Here is a 16020-nt window from a genome sequence, read left to right as displayed (position 1 = left end):
TCTTGTTTTGACTGCTGTAAGAAAGCGGAAAATTATGTAGTGAGATTAGGTAACTCTCCATATGCAATACTCTCGCAATACCCCAAACTGGGTCCTTTGGATGCGCACTAATAAATCCTTAGCTCAGTCTTAGTAGCATGGCAAAGAGTAGTACGATTTTATTAGAGGAAAATGTGTTAATCATTTCAGAGTACCAACATCGATGGTAAGTAAATGACATGACTCGAAAGAAATCCAACACAGATGCATAAAAATAGAGCTGATTTTTAAATTAATTTAGACACCAAAACAAAATCAATCAGTTAGATATAACCAGAGTCATAGACTTTAGTGTGAAAAATAAATCAGGACTTTACAAGCTGCAAACTATACCATTGTGTTCAATTAGGAAAAATCACAAGTGACAATCGGTCATTTGCAGGGTGAGCTCAGGGATATCCACTTAAAGTTAAGGTGATCTCTGTTCCACGACCAATCTCCGGCAGTCAGACCAATTTTACCTGGCTTGTGGGGCCCAGGTGCAGATGTGTCGTGGCTGTCCTTGGTGGTGAACATGGGAGCTGTGGGTGCTGAAAAATCACATTTGTGACACACAATCACTTGCAGGTTGAGTTTGAGGGACACCACGAGGAGTTAAGTTTGTGTGGGCCCCTGGACCAGGATTCACCAGATCAACTCTACCTAGCTCGGGCATCTCGGGTGCAGAGATGTGTCTGGCTATCCCTGGTACTTAACAGGAGCCGTGGATGCTGGCTTTAACACTCACATGGTGCTGGTGAGGTAATAGGTGCAAAAACTCAACAAACGGAGCCTTGAGGTTGGAGTTACAGAGGGGTTCCCTTGAGGTGCAATGTCAAACAAAGGGGTCAGTAGGCGGACTGGCTACCAAAAATCCTTGGTAGCGGTAAACACAGTGCTTGGATACCTTAACTCAATGTCTTGTAGTCCAGTGGAAGGTGATAGTTAACTGAAACTTGCTGGAGGTTAGGACTATGTTTTCTAGAAGCCATGAGACCATTTTCTTTTGGGTGATCTCTTGGCAGGCCCGATGGTCAGTAACTTCTTGGTTTCCAGGAGCTCTCTTTCTACCTACAGGCTGCAGGGACTAGTTCCTCTAGCACCAGGGAGTTCAGGTGATACCTTTCAGTTGCAGAGGGGTTCTTCTTCCTTTCAGAACTAGTCTCTGGTCTGGGATGAGTTGTATTCGTGCAGGTTGACTGCAACAGGTGAAGGGTTTTGCGCCCATATTTTTGTCGAGTCCTGGAATGCAGACACTGGTCTCTTCTTTATCCTTGGTCACAGTTCATAGCAGATCTGAGGTTCTGGTGTGATGGGTGCCCTTTAAATCTTAGTTTTAGGGATGTTATTGGTGTAGGGACAAATGACCAATGGGCTACTAGTGGCCCTTGCAAATCCGCCTCTGAGTTGACCACATCTGGGGGTTAGTGCCACCTTTCTTACCCAGAAACCTTTATTTTGCCCCTTTCCAAGATGGCAAAACCCATCCTTGGCCTTACAGACCAGGCAGTCCACCCTTTGAGTGTTTTTTGGCCTTCTGGGGGTGAACGCTTCCTGACTATCTAATGTTTCCACCAGTCTGGGTGCAAATGTGCCTGGGGCAGTGGATGACTTTGTCCTGTTCTTGGGGACAGACGAGGTGCATATCAGAGGCGCTATGCCCTATGAAGCTCACCACCTTGATGTGCCACTTTAGTAGTCTTGCTGCAGGAAGGGAGGTGACATCCCAACCCAGGCAGGCCTTTGCCTCTGACTCTAGGGTGTGTTCACATCTTCTTGCAGGGGATCAGAATCCTGTCTTGGTGACAACTGCTGCAGGCTGTCAGCCGGGGCACAGGACATGCAGGGGAAACCAGGTGGACAACCTCTACATGTCACATTTATTCTGAGTTCATATTCAGGTCAGGTTTAATGAGACAAATTGTTTGATACCAAACATGACGTACTAAAACAAGACCATAATGGAGTTGGCATTCTGGAGTGTGCTCTGGTGCCAACCCATGTTATCATATGGACTGCTGACCACTTATAGTAGCCTTTAATCCAAGAGATCTATAGGCTAGCAGTTATATTGCCACACTTTTAATATAGTGCACCCTACTCCAGGGCTCAGGGGGGCTACCTCAGGGGTGAATGGCATATATTAAAAGTGGTGCCTTGGCCTTGCCACATATGGTGTGGGCAAAGGCCAGTTCGAACAGTTCACACTGCTCCTGCCCTTTACAACTGCAGGCATGCTGATATCAGTTTACTTGGGTCTCAGGGTGACACAATTACTGCCACAGGCCCTGGTGACCCCTTTAACACTCATGCCCCAGGTAAAACTGGTACCATATGCTAGGGAGTGACAAGGGGGTTAAATTCCTTGCCAATTGGGGATACCAAATTACACATATCAACTTTAAGGAGAGAGCACTGGCACTGGGGCCTGGTTAGCAGTCTTCAGAGCACTGTCAGAGCCAGAAACTAGCAGCTAATAGTCCAAATGGGGGCAAAAAATGGAGGGTAACATGCAAAAAGCCTGTTGTCCTACAACCACACTGTTGGTTTCTTGAGCCAGTAAACTTCTGTTACGTGTGAACGTAGAGGTTGTTTCTCTTTTGATTGTCTTCCTAAAGCTTGTCACTGTCGCTAAAATCAATAATTTTCTGGCAAATCTCAGGTAGCGTAGAAACAGGGGGGCTACTGGTGATCATCACCCTTACCATCAAATCAAGGTATTTGGGCCCGTATTCATATTTTTTTTAGCGCCGCATTTGCGCCGCTTTTTGACGCAAAACGGCGCAAACCTACAAAATACAATGGTATTTTGCAAGTTTGCGCCGTTTTTGCGTCAAAAAACGACGCAAATGCGGCGCAAAAAAAGAATAAATACGGGCCTTAGTGTAGAAGAATTTGCCTTCCCCTTGGTATGTTGTATTCTTTTTAAATACATAATGGATAAAAATGACACATAACAGATACAGTAAACAGAGTTAATGGTCAGATTTTCCCTGGCTTCATTTTTGAATGGAAGAGTACTACAAGAGTAAGTCTCAGCAAAATCTTTGTTAATCAAGTCCAAAGTTGAAAATTTCACAGTAATCCCTATTAGATTGATTCCAACTATGAGGCCTATTCACAGGCATTTATGCATTCATGAAATAATGCTGCCGTGGTACTACGTTAAGTAGTAGTATATCAGTACTACTTCACATACTCATAATTACTACTGTGAATCATCTCCATATCTCAACTGCAATCAAATCTTTGATTTGAAGTTTAAAAAAACCTCCACGTAGCCAGTGTGCACATTCCTATATGCATTATATTGCAGGGTTTTTTATACAAAAACATTTATTTTATCATGTAATCTTCAGAGTTGCTTGAAAATAGCAAATTGACAGCTGAAATTCTATTCAAATTTTTTATGACATATTTAAACTAACACATCAAGCCTTCACCATCTAGTGCAGCAATTATTATTTTTCAGTGGACTCCAGCATATTTAACCACAAAGTCGGATAACTTCAAAATCAATATCGACATATTTAGGCATGCAAAATAACTTAATGTATTCAATATGAGAGACAAAACACCAAGGCCAGTTTTGCAAAGGCATTTAGCAGTATGTGAAGTAGTAATACAGTAGTGTTTCCTCATGTACTCCTAAATTACTTAATGAATTGTCCCATAGTTGCCAATATAGACAAGTATGAAAAATAATTTTCATGTGTGCCAAAAGAGCAATCCTTAAAAAGGCATCTGCAGAAACTGCAATTTATTTTAGGATTAATTTACAGATCAGATATGGGGCGTTTTTATCAAAGGTTTGTGTCGCTCTTCAATCATGCATGGGAGCGCAGGGCGACGCAAAACCTAAAATGAGATTTACCACCCACGCAAACCCACCGTGCGTGACTTGTAAATGTGGAGTAATGAAGGCCGTGCTAGTCGCTCCCTTGCGATACTCTGCCCCAGGGAGGCGTTTCATGCATGGAACATGGGTTCTCCCATGCATCCACCCATGGTGTCTGAAGCATTCCCAGATTTGGAGAGACTGGCAGACCTGGAAATGCATCAGAACTGGACATGCATCAGACCTAGGGAAGGCGTAACGAGGAGAAACATTTTTTTTTCTCTTCGGTTTTTTTCTTTTGCTATTTGAGCTGCATTCTGCATTCTGCAGCACATGTAGAAAAAGGAAAAAAAATAAACGCAAAAGATTGATTATGTGCATGTAACGTAGGCACCCTTCCACAATTGCTCAAGGGTGATTGCGTAGGCGCTAGTCAGCAGTTTATGAGCCAAGGCATTCCTGCAGCTCAGCGGAGCAAGGTGTCTGGCTACTTTGCATTATGTACAATAATTATAAATATGGTCATATAGGGCAAAAACATTGAAGCATTTAGGAGGCCATGGCATAGTACTACAGGAGGACTATATGACATACGATTTCGATTTCAATATTTTTAGCGGTGTTAAAATATATGTTGTGAAACCTAGGTGAGTAGGTCGATACGTGCTTAATTATAAACATTATTATGAATTTGAAAGCTAATCAAGGAATCAAATAAATAAAGTTTTTACTTTTTTCTAAGAAATATGTACTCTTTTAGGAGTCATTCTTTAGACTTTGCAAGGTTTATTGAATATGTAAATTGTATAGAGCATGTTCATTAACCCCCTACAGATCACAGGATGGAGGACGTGAAGAACTGCAGGGGCATTTAATTAGCGAGGTTAAGTTGCATCTCATTTCTGCATTCCACTTGCAGCGGAAAAGAACATCAGATTCCTACGTTGGTCACTTGGTGGTGCTAGCGTATAAGGTAAAATCTCGATAAACACCCTCGTCACAAACAGCCCGTCATATTGAGTTTGGAATAATTAAAGGACAGCTTCATTCACCTCTATCATTCCCAATTTTCGATTTCTTTTTCTGACACAAACGCTTTAAATTAGACAGTACGGTTATTCCCCGCTGGCTGGTGTTCTTGATAAGCAGCGCTGGCACGCAGATCTTGAACACACATTTCACAGCTTTAAAGAATGACAGTTAATGATGTAATTATTTTCATTTTGAAATAAGCCGTGCAGCTGTGTAGAAAGATTATGGCATTTATATCGTTCATGGCCTCTGAAACACGACTGTGTCATTGCTCATCTGGACAATCGTTTAATGCTTTTCAGTAAATAGTGAAGAAGTGTGATTGTTCCAAGCAATCGGATTATAAGGCAATGTCACAGTTACCAGTCTATTTTTTAATGGAACAGAAAACTGAAGCTTCAGCAAATACATTCTCTCGTTGACACGAGACCGTAAGGACGGACATCTTTGAAATACAAAGAGCATAAAAATTGAAACATTACTGTAGAAATGTCTCCTGTTGTAAAAAAACATATCTTTGTGTTTTCAAACGCTCATTACTTCTGACAAGCCGAGACTAGGGAATTAGAAACATTTCTCAAAACTGTGTTCACACAACGTTGTAAAAGACAAATCTTCTTTGAGCTGATTTGTGAAAATGTGTTAAATGTATTTTATAGTGCTATGTATTGTATGTGCGGGAATCAACGACAAACATTTATAACTAAATTCAGCACTGTCAAATTCCCATTTGCAGTACTACAATATAAGATTTTGCAGGGACGCAAAACCATGAAAAGTAATGCACAGCAGAGCAAAGGGACATATTTATGAGAAGCTTGTGCCACTGGAGAATCACCTTTGTTGACGTTTCGGTGGCACAAGCTGCTTTACCATTTTGACGAGGACATGCAAAGCCACTTTGCGTGGATTTGCGTGGCCTCATAGAAGCAGCACAAGTTGCTGCGTTGCCTTACCCTGCACCAGGGAGGCATTCCCTGGGCGTTGCGTTGAGGTGAATTTTCCCATGCAACACCCATGGAGTTTGCTGCTGTACCAGATTTACTCAGTCACATAAACCTGGGGCAGTGGCAAAAACTTGCTCCTTCGCAGATCAGGCGTAACAAGGAGAAATATTTTCATCTCTCCTCGTTTTTCCTCTTTGCATGTGTGCTGCAGAATGCAGCATACATAGAGGAAAATGGCTCTCTGGACTGTTCTTGTGAATGGAGCTGTCCCTTCCTGTACAAAAACAATCCTGCATGCAGCTCGGGCACCGTTGCACCATGGTGCAAGGAAGCCTGTGTTGATGCTATGCAGCCAGTAGTGCACCAGTGGAGGAGGAAAGGACATGAATGCACCATATCTCAAAAATACTGTGCACTCCTGCCCTTTCACATTGGCATAAGTCAGTGCAACAAAAAGTCTTGGGGTGTTGAGCTACACCAATGCCCCATAAATATGGGGCAAGGATTCGGAAGGGCATTTACATTCTACAGCAAATGGTGTTTGAACTGAAAAGAGCAATTTTTCCTGCAAAAATTTAGCTTTGGGTCAATTTGCATCAAGTGGGCATTACATAGTGGTATTTGGGCAGATATTAGCAAGCACTGACAATTTTTGACACAAAGCTTAGTTGTTGGAAGGTGGATTATTAGTTGGGGAAAGTAGCAACAAGGTCACCAGCACAATATATTGTCCAGTTCCGGTCTCAGTACGTTAGCCCCTGTGTCAACCCTAGGTGGATCACTGCGAGCAGGCAGGCTTATCTCAGGAAACAGGTATGTAAAGCATTTAAAAACATCAATAGACTTAATAAGTGAGACACAACACATAATAGAAACCAATGTATACAAATAGGAAAAAGGTTTATCTTTAAGATGACACCAAAACGACCAAAATCCAATACAGAGAAGTAGAGATATGAATTTTTAAAGATTAAACACTTTCTAGTGCTTAAAAACCTATAGCGTCAACTTGGGACATCTGTTTGCACTTGACCGGGACAAAATCAGAGTTTGAGGCCCATTGCAATGGAGCACTGATCAGATACACGAAGCGGAAGGCACAAATCAAAGGGTCAGATGTATGAAGCTTTTTGCATGGCGCAAACAGCAAAATTTGCTGTTTGCGCCATGCAAAAAGCACATTGCGATGCTCATTCCCATTTTGTGAGCCGGTAACCTGGTTACCGACTCACAAAATGGAAATCCGACTTGCAAATAGGAAGGGGTATTCCCCTTCCTATTTGTGATTTGCATCGCACTGTAGAATTGCTTTGTGACCGCGAACGCGGTCGCAAAGCAATTTGCAGTTAGCACCCATTTCAAATGGGCCCTGACATTTTTTTTTCAGAGCAGGCAGTGTTCCTATGGACCACTGCCTGCTCTGAAAAAATGAAACACAAACATTTCATTTTTTCGTTTGTGTTGCAACTCGTTTTCCTTTAAGGAAAACGAGCTGCAATACAAAAAAAAAACTGCTTTAATAAAAAGCAGTCACAGACATGGTGGTCAGCTGTCTCCAGCAGGCCACCATCTCTGTGAGTGCTGCGAATCGAAGGGGGTCGCAAATTGCGACCCACCTCATTAATATTAATGAGGTGGGTCTTTGCGCCCCCTTGCGATTTGCAGATGGTGTCAGGGACACCATCCTGCATCCGGGTTTGCGACTCGAAAATTGCGAGTCGCAAACTCAGACTTTGCTACATCTGCCCCAACATTCTGTCTTCCGACTTAGAAACATTTCACGAGGATTTTTTTTCTCTCGAATTTTTGGGGTTTCTTCCAGCAGGCTGATTTCAATGGAACGTCAGCAGATTGCTTCTTCATGAGGCCCCGGTTAAATCATGGAAATCTAGAGCTCTGGAGTTTTCAGCAGGACGAACCTGAAATTCAGGCCGGGTCATGGTTCAAGGTACTCAGCTTGACTCGAGTCGATTCCGTCCACTTATGGAGATTTTTCCAAAAGTTGCTCCAAATTTCTCCAACCTTCTTTAACTTCTTCCTGAAGTTCTCCTTGAGGGTTCAAAGTGTCCAAAACATAAATCCAAGGATCTAGAGGCTACAATTCACACAATGTACCTGGTCAACTCTTTAAAAGTTCACTGGACGCACTCCAGGCTGGGTACTTCTTGAAGGAGATGGTGTAGGGAAGGTATGTTAACCTGTTGCTTTCAGGGAGTCCACTCAGTCCTTTTGGAAGCAAGGCAAAGTCCTTAGGACTGTAGTTCCCAGTGTGCAGCAGGGGTAGTCCTTCAGAGTGCAATCCTCTGTTATGCAGATTAGTGTTCCAGCAGGGCAGTCCTTCTTCTAGCAGTAGTTTCAAGCAGCAGCTCTCACATAGTTATTCAATGATCTGGGGGTGACAAGAGAGGTGCACCACTGTCCAGTGAGGTGCAGGGTGCCACCCAAAATTTTGACAGCTTTCTCCAAAATGTGACATATTCATGCTCCACAAAGCATTGCTCTTTAAAATTCAAGGTGGGGATTACTCTCCAGTAGAGCAGACATGGCTAAACCAACCTACTGGTGTGGCTCACTTCCATTAACGCTCCCACTCCAGACCTTCTGCAAATTCCATTCCTGGCCCTGCTATCTGTCTGGGAGATCCAGGAAGAGGAGGTAGGTCTGGCATTATTTACTGTCCTGCTCTCTTTGAAGCCAGTCTCATTTACCCAGTGCCTTTTCTGGCCTGTTCTCTGCAGCTGCTGAGCTCCCCCACCAGATAACCTCTGCTGCATGCAGGTCACATATCACATCAGCAAAGCATGTTGGCTGAGCCTGTTAATGCTGACCAATCAAGAGAGGGGGCTATTTTGGCTCTCTGAAAAGACATTTTGATAACTTATCTTCTGTTTTTAGTTATGACAAATTCAACAGTGGTAAGTTATTAGATCTATCATTACCAATATTTTAAGATCTTGAGTGACAGTTTCTGCTCCTTCCTGGCAATATATATACTTAAATAAAATATTCTAATGCTAACCTCTGGAGCTAAGTAGCTACAAAAGGGAAAAACGAACTGCACAGTTTTTCCCTCACCAGGGCATATAAACATGTTTTAAGATGTCCCTTCTTATAGGTATAAGACATCCTACCCTTGGGACACCTAGGGAAGACCCTAGAGGTGACATGTGTAAAATTAAGGTAAAATACCACTTTGGAAGTACCTTTAATTTCAAAATCGAATTTGCATATATTTTACTTTTTAAGACAGTCTGCCAATCAGAGATGTCTTTAAAAATAACAGCAGGCAACACAGCAGTGCACATTCCAGTGCAGGAAATCTACTGGGCTGCTAAACTCCCCTGCTCTATTATATACTAGGGGCTTATCGGTAGTTTTAGCCCGCCTTGCCTTATTTAACCTAGGGACTTACAGCGGTCTGTCATTGCCAATTATAATTATAGCTTGTAGGAAAATACCTTTAATGGCATTGTTACCCCCTAACATTTTGCCTTTTGCTGATGCTAGTTATGTTTGAAAGTGTGCTGGGACCTTGCTAACCAGGCCCCATCACCAGTGTTCTTTCCCTAAACAGTACCTTTGTCTCCACATTTGGCTTATCCCTGGCACACAGATAAGTCCCTTATAAATGGTGCCCCTGGTTCCAAGGGTCCTGTGGCCACGGAAGGTCTCGAAGGGCTGCAGCATGTATTATGCCACCCTGGAGACCCCTCACTCAGCACATGAACGCTGTCTCACAGCTTGTGTGTGCTGGTGGGGAGAAAATGACTAAGTCAACATGGCACTTCCCTCAGAGTGCCATGCCCACAACCCATTGCCTGTGACATAGGTAAGTCACCCCTCTAGCAGGCCTTACAGCCCTAAGGCAGGGTGTACTATACCACAGGTGAGGGCATAGTTGCATGAGCACTATGCCCCTACAGTGTCTCAGCCAAATCTTAGATATTGTAAGTGCAGGGTAGCCATAAAGAGTATATGGTCTGGGAGGTTGTCAAACACAAACTCCACAGTTCCATAATGGCTACACTGAATTCTGGGAAGTTTGGTATTAAACTTCTCAGCACAATAAATCCACACTCATGCCAGTGTGGGATTTATTGAAAAATACACACAGTGGGCATCTTAGAGATGCCTACTGTTTACCAGCCCGAATGCTAGTGTTAGGCTGACAGGTTCCTGCCAGCCTGCCACATCCAGACAGGCTTCCAGCCACATACAGTGAGTGCTTTTGTCACTACGTGGCCAGGAACAAAGCCTGAACTGGGAGGAGGTGCTTGTCACCTCCCCCTGTAGCAACTGTAACACCTGGCGGTGAGCCTCAAAGGCTCAAGCCTGGTGTTACAGCGCCCCAAGGCACTCCAGCTAGTGGAGATGCCCGCACCTACGGACACAGCCCCACTTTTGGTGGCAAGTCCAGAGGTGATAATGAGAAAAACAAGGAGTAGTCACCCACCAGTCAGGATAGCCCCTATAGTGTCCCCTGCCTTAAGAAATCCTTCATCTTATTTGGAAGGATTCCCCCAATAGGATTAGGGAAGTGCGCCCCTCACCTCAGGGAGGAGGCACAAAGAGGGTGTAGCCATCGTCCAGGACAGTAGGCATTGGCCGCTGCTCCCATACCTAAACACACCCCTAAATTGAGTATTTAAGGGTGACCCTGAACCCAGGAAATCAGATTCCTGCAACCTGAAGAAAGAAGAAGGACTGCTGACCTGAAAGCCCCACAGAGATGACCGAGACAACAACTGACTTGGCCCAAGCCCTACCGGCCTGTCTCTAGACTCAAAGAACCTGCACAGCAAAGCATCCAGCGGGATCACTGACCTCTGAGGACTCAGTGGACTGCCCTGCACCTAAAGGACCAAGAACCTCCCGTTAACTGCAGCTCTGTTAAAAAACATAACAAGAAACCCACTTTAAAGAGACTCTCGCCTCACTCTGGAAGCATGAGTCTTCACACTCTGCACCCGGCGCCCCCGGCTTGAGTTCAGGATAACCAACACCACAGAGAGGACACCCAGGCAACTTCAACAATGTGGACACCCTGTGTCGACCTCCCTGCACTCCCACAGCAATGCCTGCAGAGAGGATCCAGAGGCTCCCCCTGGCCGCGACTGCCTGGTAACAAAGGACCCTGATGCCTGGACCAAGCACTGCACCCGCAGCCCCCAGGACCGAGATGAGCCACCTACCATGCAGGAGTGACCAGCAGGTGGCTCTGATCCTAGCCCATTTGGTGGCTGGCCTGAGAAGCCCCCCTGTGCCCTGCCTGCATCGTCAGAGTGACCCCCAGGGCCCTCCATTGCTTTCAACGCAAAACCCAACACCTACTTTGCACACTGCACCCGGCCACCCCTGTACCGCTGAGGGTGTATTTTGTGTGCCTGTGTCTGTCCCGCCAGTGCTCTATAAACCCCCCTGGTCTGCTCCCTGAGGACGCAGGTACTTACCTGCTAGCAGACTGGAACCGGAGCACCCCTGTTCTCCATCGACGCCTATTTTATTTGGGCCCTCCTTTGACCTCTGCACCTGACCGGCCCTGTGTTGCTGGTGCTGTGGGTTTGGGATTGCATTGAACCCCCAACGGTGGGCTACCTATTTCCAGGAGACTGAACTTGTAAGTGCTTTACTTACCTGAGAAACTAACCAATACTTACCTCCCCCAGGAACTGTTGATTTTTGCACGGTGTCCACTTTTAAAATAGCTTATTGCCATTTTTGCCGAAACTGTGTATACTACTGTTTTAATTCAAAGTTCCATACTTACCTCTGTGAAGTACCTTACAACTTATGTACTTACCTAAATTCTGAATCTTGTGGTTCTAAAATAAATTAGGAAAATAATATTTTTCTATATAAAAACCTATTGGCCTGGAGTTACGTCTTTGAGTGTGTGTTCTCATTGCCTGTGTGTGTACAACAAATGCTTAACACTACCCTCTGATAAACCTACTGCTCGACCACACTACCACAAAATAGAAAATTAGTATTATCTAATTTTGCCACTATCAAACTCTAAGGGGAACCCTTGGACTCTGTACACACTATCCCTCACTTTGAAATAGTATACAGTATACAGAGCCAACTTCCTACATGCCTAATTACCATATACCTTTTTAATCAGAGCACTGGTCCTCAGCCTGGTTAGCAGAGCCCAGAGCCCAGGGCACAGTCAAAGTCAGTTACCATCAGTATCAGTCAAAGGAAATGGGGATGAACAGGGCTGGAAGGATTACTGATATACTAAAATATTCGGACAGAGATATCCATAAAGAACACCTCCTTCATGCAGGGGCAAGGTTTGAGAAATATTTTGTTTTCTTCAAACATTCCACACATCGTATGAGTGTTGTGCTGTACAACAAACATCCAGTGAGTTGATTGTTATAGAAATTGTCCAGGCATAGTGTTTTCCACTGTAAAGGTATATGTTCAGTACAAAGCATATGATAGACATCACTCACCTTTGCACCATGATGCAAAAGTTGTGAGTGGCAATAGCAACCTGAACCAACACGGGGTGAGGGCAGCGGACCTCTTTTAGTAAATATGGCTCGGAGCTGCTTTCTCCCTCTTGCACACTGTAGTTCAGCAGCTTGGTCTACTGCACTGTGCTGTGCTAAAAATTAGTAAATATGCCCCTCTGAATTCAGCAAAATGTGGACTTTATTCGTTTGGAGAAACAGAGTTTTCATGTTTTTGAGTTCCAGTTGGGAGTATCTCATGCAGTTTATGTTTTTCCCTGCATTCTTACAATTTCCTGAATGCAAAAATGTTATCTGAACTGGATGAGCTACTTATGCGTGCTCCTTTTAACCTGAAAACTCTGAGGTAATTGACATAGGAAACAGCTTGGAAGAGGGGAAACATTTGGTCAACTTATGCTTCTTGGGTCTAGATCTTGCAGTGAATCTTTGATTTTTTTCTAGGTACGAGGTAATGTAAAGCAAGTGGTTTAAGGACCTTCATTTAAAATGTGTCCGACAAAAATGCCATTGGGAACACTATCAAATTTAACCATTCTATCTCATGATTTTTTTTAACAATTGTTCCATAGTGCAAACAGGAACAGTCCTTGAAGCCAGCAAGGTAAAAGTACCCTTCACATACATTTCCAATTTTGAAACAAAAAGCCTCTTACTCTCCACAGAGCTTTCACAAATTATTTTTGTTCAGATGTAAACCAGTAACAAAAGTTTACCAGGACAATCTATGACTTTGACAATCAAAACCAAAAAAGCCCCCATGGAAATGGAGGTGTTATCCCTTAAAACCTCACAAGTGGGTTGTGAAGAAATTTGTCCTGACCCACTTAGCCACCCCGTTATTTCATATTAGACTTGCCTGGCTTTTAGACTTCTTCTGTGAGTGAGTCTCACTCACCCTAAATTCTGTCAAAATAGATTGGGAGTGCAAGCTGCTAGCACCTGTCTTTTAAAAGAAGGTCTGCTGATGTGCAGCTGGGTTAAGTTACTATGAAAATATAAGTTACTACAAACATACAGTTTGTGAATACCCTAAAGTAGTAAACGTACTCTGATATGTAAGCTTACTCAAAAGTGCAATATGTGAATCAAGGCATATGGACATAAATATAGATAAACAAAAAAAGATCATGCTTACCCAAAAATGTAATTGCTACATTATAACCCCTATTCAATTACAGAAAGAACCTTCATCGACTTCTAAAATACAGTTTGAAAATTGAAAATTCTGCATCCTTACTGTGGGGAAGAAGCTGTATGTAACACTTGGAGAGTAAATACCGTAATAAGTCATGCACCATCATATCAAACCTCTGTGAAAAAATTAATCTGAAATTAGACTTTCGATGATGCTAAATAATCTGGCTGCAAAAGAAAGTATTGGACCAGCCATACAGATGTTGTCACTGTGGGAAAATCTCCCTTTTTGCATGGTCATTCCCATTTTTTCTGAGTTGTATTGCTGGCTTTTATTTGTACTTCACACACTGGGGGACTGCTATCTACTGCCCAGTATATGTGATGTGATTTGACCTCTAAAACATGGTGAAATTCTTTAGTCCCTGACGGGCATATATAACTCTCCTATAAGACCATGGTATGTGGTGAAGAAATTATACCCATGAAATAGAAATGTAAATGTTACCTATGAATGGCAGCACTTTTTGTTTTGTTCACTAGTGTGACAAGGAAAACATGGCTTCGTGCCTACAGGTGTAGCTTGACTGCTGCTATTGAACCTTTTTTAATTAGAGAAAAACCTCGCTCTGTGCTTGTATGCCACTCTTTGAAGTCTCTGCCACTTCAAAGGCACATTTGGGTATTTAAGCAGGGTCCCTGAGCCTACCAACTTCAGCATCATACCCGGTCATCCAAAAACCCCACAACCCGAAGAGGATCCCAGTCTACGTGCCAGAAATCGGAGCAAAGCCTGCCCTGCGTAAAAACTCAACAACGCATCATCTGTGTGCGCCGAAAAATCGACGCACACCTTTCAGTTTTCCACTAATCAACTCCCCTGCGGCCCCTTGTGGAGAATTTGAACACAAATCAGGTACTTTGTGCTTGCAAGAAACATATGTTATTTTTTAACCCCTTCGCTGCCAGGCCTTTTCCCCCTCCTGTGCCAGGCCTTTTTTTGGCTATTTGGGGCAGTTTGGGCTTAGGCCCTCATAACTTTTTGTCCACATAAGCTAGCTAAGCCAAATTTGCGTCCTTTTTTTCCAACATCCTAGGGATTCTAGAGGTACCCAGACTTTGTGGGTTCCCCTGAAGGAGGCCAAGAAATTAGCCAAAATACAGTGAAGATGTTTATTTATTTTTTAAATGGGAAACAATGGCTGCAGAAGAAGGCTTGTGGTTTTTTCCCTGAAAATGGCATCAACAAAGGGTTTGCGGTGCTAAAATCACCAGCTTCCCAGCATTCAGGAACAGGCAGACTTGAGTCAGAAAACCCAATTTTTCAACACAAATTTGGCACTTTACTGGGACATACCCCATTTTTACAATTTTTTCTGCTTTCAGCCTCCTTCCAGTCAGTGACAGAAATGGGCATGAAACCAAAGCTGGATCCCAGAAACCTAAACATTTCAGAAAAGTAGATAAAATTCTAAATTCAGCAAGGGGTCATTTGTGTAGATCCTACAAGAGTTTCCTACAGAAAATAACAACTGAAAAAGAAAAATATTGAAATTGAGGTGAAAAAAACATCAATTTTTCTCTATGTTTAACTCTGTAACTTTTCCCTGCAATGTCAGATTTTCGAAAGCAATTTACCGTTAAGTCTGCTGGACTCCTCTGGTTGCGGGGATATATAGGGCTTGTAGGTTCATTAAGAACCCTAGGTACCCAGAGCCAATAAATGAGCTGCACCCTGCAGTGCGTTTTCATTCTATACCGGGTATACAGCAATTCATTTGCTGAAATATAAAGAGTGAAAAATAGCTATCAAGAAAACCTTTGTATTTCCAAAATGGGCACAAGATAAGGTGTGGAGGAGCAGTGATTATTTGCACATCTCTGAATTCCGGGGTGACCATACTAGCATGTGAATTACAGGGCATTTCTCAAATAGATGTCTTTTTTACACACTCTCTTATATTTGGAAGGAAAAAATTTAGAGAAAGACAAGAGGCAATAACACTTGTTTTGCAAATCTATATTCCCCCAAGTCTCCCGATAAAAATGATACCTCACTTGTGTGGGTAGGCCTAGCGACCGCGACAGGAAACGCCCCAAAACGCAACGTGGACTCATCACATTTGTTTAAAGAAAACAGAGGTTTTTTTTTGCAAAGTGCCTAACTGTAGATTTTGGCCTCTAGCTCAGCCGGTACCTAGGGAAACCTACCAAGCCTGAGCATTTCTGAAAACTAGAGACCTAGGGGAATCCAAGATGGGGTGACTTGTGGGGCTCTGACCAAGTTTTGTTACCCAGAATCCTTTGCAAACCTCAAAATGTGGCGAAAAAAACACATTTTCCTCAAATTTTGGTGACAGAAAGTTCTGGAATCAGAGAGGAGCCACAAATTTCCTTCCACCCAACGTTCCCCCAAGTCTCTCGATAAAAATGATACCTCACTTGTGTGGGTAGGCCTAGCGCCCGTGACAGGAAATGCCTCAAAACGCAACTTGGACACATCACATTTTTTGAAAGAAAACAGAGGTGTTTTTGGCAAAGTGCCTAACTGTAAATTTTGGCC

The sequence above is a fragment of the Pleurodeles waltl genome, chromosome 8 (assembly GCF_031143425.1).
Source record: "Pleurodeles waltl isolate 20211129_DDA chromosome 8, aPleWal1.hap1.20221129, whole genome shotgun sequence".
In the NCBI taxonomy this organism is placed as follows: Eukaryota; Metazoa; Chordata; class Amphibia; order Caudata; family Salamandridae; genus Pleurodeles; species Pleurodeles waltl.
The sequence above is the reverse complement of the archived record's forward strand: the minus strand, read 5'-3'. Positions refer to the sequence as shown.